Here is a 3,720-nt window from a genome sequence, read left to right as displayed (position 1 = left end):
AATTCCAGGCACCAGACGGACATCCCCTCCCCCCAACAAAACAAAACAAACAGAAATCACATTAACTATTTCACGTCTAATACATAAGCCCTGGTAACCCAAGGTGTCATCAGTGATTGACTTAGTCTATTGAAGCCATTAGAGAGTAGTCTTAGCACTGTCATTTTTTTTAGCACTGTCATTTTTTAAATTTATTTGTTTTCCCCTAAAAATATTCATTTTCTTGGTCTTTTGAGTTGTGATAAACAACAATTCTACTAACATTTCTGGCCAGAGTTACAAAGAACAGTGTTCATTTTTATGAGAGAAAATTGGCTTCTTACTTCTTACTGTCTTTAAACATAAATCAAAGAGACATCTTAAAAAAAAAATAGGACACTCTGAAAAGAGAAAGCCTCTGAAGCTATGGCCCAAACATGCTAAATCAGCAAGAGTTTGATTTCTGGTAAGGTGTTTGTCTTTCTAACTTTCTGCGTGTTAAATGACAGGCAGATATGGTGAATTGTACAAAGAATCAGCTTGGGCCAAGGATGTGGTATTGTGACATGATAAAATGGAAGGAAAAATAGAGAATAAAAAAGTAAATCAGATGGGAAAGATAATACAAGATAGAAAATTTGCAAGGGAGTGCCAGTTGCTGGTGGTTCATGCCTGTAGCCTCCTCAAAGGCTAAGATCTTGCAGTTTGAAGCCAGCCCAAGAAAGAAAATCCACAAAACTTTTATGACCAATTAGCCAGAACAATAACAATTTTTTTAAATTTAAATCTAAAAAAGTATGGACAGAAGTAGAGCTGTGGCTCATGTAATAGAGTTCCAGAATTGAGTGAAAAATCTAAGGGACAGAGCCCAAGTCTGAATTCGAGCCTTGATACTAGCACACACACACACACACACACACACACACACACACACACACACACACACACACATACACACACAGATTGCAGGGGCATGAGAGAAGGAAATTAAGTACTGGGTAAGAATCCCAGACAGAGAAAACCTAGAGAAGAGGAGATTGTAAAATGGAGGGGTGGGATGGAGAGTTTATCTTGAGAGGGCTCTCAGGAGTGTGGGCTGTGGACCTAGCAATATCTAGTGAGCCGATAATAATTACTGTACATCTGACTGCTCCTGCCTCTCAGCCTCCAGCATTTAGCAGCAAGTGCATTGCTACTATTGATGAAATTAGCTGAGAAGCAGGGCACGTCTCCTGAGAAACATTGTTTGCCTGAAGCAGAAAAAGTCACAAGGTGCAATGCTCTCCTGCTCAGTACAGAAAGGCAAAGCCATAGCAGTACTGTCACCAAGACCTCGGTCGCTACAAGGTAGTTTGTCCTGGGTACCAGGCTTCCCCTTGTTCAGGGCTCAGACACGAGCATACCTGTCACCTGCATGGATTAGATTTATGGTAGGCCCATCCCCCTGGGCCTCTTATACTGTCCCTTGTTGGAGCAAACTGGAGCTCTCAATTATTGCCTGGCCTCTCCCTGTGGGCTTCTGGCACTGAAGAAAGAAAAAAAGAACAATGTTGCTAATTTTTTAATGCTAAAAATTTAGTTGATGAAGATGGTATATCTTCACAGTGTGCATATAGTACATTATATAATGATTATCATAATCAGGCTTACATTTCTTACATTTATATGTAAGATATATTTACTGGGTGCTGGTAGCTTATTCCTGTAATCCTAGTTACTCAGAAGGCTGAGATCTAAGGATCTCAGTTCAAAGCCAGCTCAGGCACAAAAGTCGGTGAGACTCCTATCACCAATTTAGCACCAGAAAACCAGAAGTAGTTCTGTGGTTCAAGCACATGAATGTGCCCAAATAGTTGCAATTTACATTTGTTCCACCCAACTATGAAACTTCCATACTCATACCAACCCTGAATATTGATAATCAGTTTAAAATCAAAGCCACTTGTTTCATGTGTGGTTTTTAACTTGCATTTCCCTAATGACTGATAATGTTTAGCAGATTTGCATGTTTATTACACACTTGGATATTCTTTTTTGTGAAGTGCTTGCTCAGATATCTTGCCCATTTTTCTCATGTGCTTTCTTTATTTTTCCTGGTTTGTAGAGGTCCTTTATATGTGCTGAATATAAATCCTTGTAAAATGTTCATAACACAAATATTTCACTTTGTTACTGACATCTTTTCCTAAATAATTTACTTTTGATGCTGTGTAATTTATGAATCGCTTTTTATGATTAATGCTTTTTATGTCATTTTAGATCTGCAGAAATCCTCCAAGGTAGAACGGTATGTTGCCATGTCATCTTCTAGAACTATTGCCACAGTGCCCTTCTTTCTGTCTGCAACACCCTGGAATTAATGTTTGGTATGAATGAAGGAAATCACATTTCACTGTTTTCATATATAGGGGTCCAATGAACTCATCATCATTTATTGACAAGCCTGCCTTTTCTTCATTCTGAGTAAGATTAGTTTTTATTGAACACTCATTTTTAAATTGTATTTGAACAAATAAAAGATCTAATTGGCTTGGTTTTACATCCTCTACAGTGTCCTTCTGATTTGTTTCTCCTTTTCTCAAATACAAGATTATTTTAATAATTGTAGATTTGTGATGTATCTTGATATTAGAGTAAATCTCACTTGGTTTTCCTGAAATAAAATCATAAAATTCCTTGCTTCTGGCATCTTCATATACGTTTTAGCTTATCTTCTTTATTTGCAAACACACACATATAACAGAATTATTTTAGGAGGCACAGGGAATTAAAACTTGAAAAAAGCATTACAACAATGAAAACACAATGTCATTTATGATCATACATTAAATAGCATTTGGCTCAGCACTAGATCCAGTGTGGTTTTATGATTTTTGGTTTGTTTTAAATGTGATTTCTAAGCCAGGTGCCAGTGGATCATAGCTGTAATCCTAGCCACTTGGGAGGCTGAGAATAAGAGGACCATAGTTCAAAGCCAGCCTTGGCAAGAAGTCCATGAGACTCTTATTTCCAATTAAACATTAGAAAACCAGAAGTGGGGCTCTAGCTCAAAGTGGTAGAGCTCAAGCCTTGAGCTGAAAAGCATAGGGACAGTGCCCAGGCCCAGAGATCAAGCCCCACAACTAACCCCCTTCCCCTTACCTCCCCCAAAATGTAGGCAGATTGTAGTTTAGACTCATGCCTAGGTGTGAAGTCAGATCTTATACTTAAAATAACCAGCTGGAGTTACACCAGCCTAGCCATTCTGAAACTCTGAGTTCAAAGCTTATCACAATAAATAGATAAATAAGTAATTGGGGACCAGGATTAATGTGTTAGAGTACTTCTATGACCCTGAGTTCAAGCCCTCAGTTAACAAAAAATAAGCAAAAATAAAAACAACTCATTTTAAGAAAAATGTGAGGCCAGGAGTGTGACCAGGAGTGTAGAGTGCTTGGCTAGCATGCATGAAGACGTGGGTTTGATTCCTTGGTACCTCTTACACAGAAAAAGCTAGAAGTGCTGCTGTGGCTCAAATGGTAGAGCACTAGCCTTGAAAAAGCTTAAGAATAGTGCCCAGCCCCTGAATTTGAGCCTCAGGACTCATCAAAAAAATAAAGAAAAAAGTAAAAGAAAAATGTGGTCTGTGATATTCATATGCCTGAGCTAGCCATTTAATATTTGTATTTCTAGTCTGTTTTTTTTTTTTTTGCCAGTCCTGGGCTTGAGCTCAGGGCCTGAGCCCTGTCCTTGGACTTTCTC

The 3,720-nt window shown here is 38.4% G+C and overlaps 1 non-coding gene across 1 annotated transcript; it reads left to right on the top strand.

The window, feature by feature from the left end:
• The first annotated feature begins 1,391 nt into the window (after nucleotides 1-1,391).
• LOC150057323 (small nucleolar RNA SNORA42/SNORA80 family) lies at nucleotides 1,392-1,524 on the top strand. Its single transcript, XR_016536914.1, has one exon. It is a non-coding gene; the product is annotated as a small nucleolar RNA SNORA42/SNORA80 family (small nucleolar RNA).
• The last annotated feature ends 2,196 nt before the right edge of the window (nucleotides 1,525-3,720 follow it).

Source organism: Megascapheus bottae, chromosome 10, assembly GCF_031878675.1.
Source record: "Megascapheus bottae isolate mThoBot1 chromosome 10, mThoBot2.hap1, whole genome shotgun sequence".
NCBI lineage: Eukaryota > Metazoa > Chordata > Mammalia > Rodentia > Geomyidae > Megascapheus > Megascapheus bottae.
This window is presented reverse-complemented; position numbering and strand designations above follow the sequence as displayed.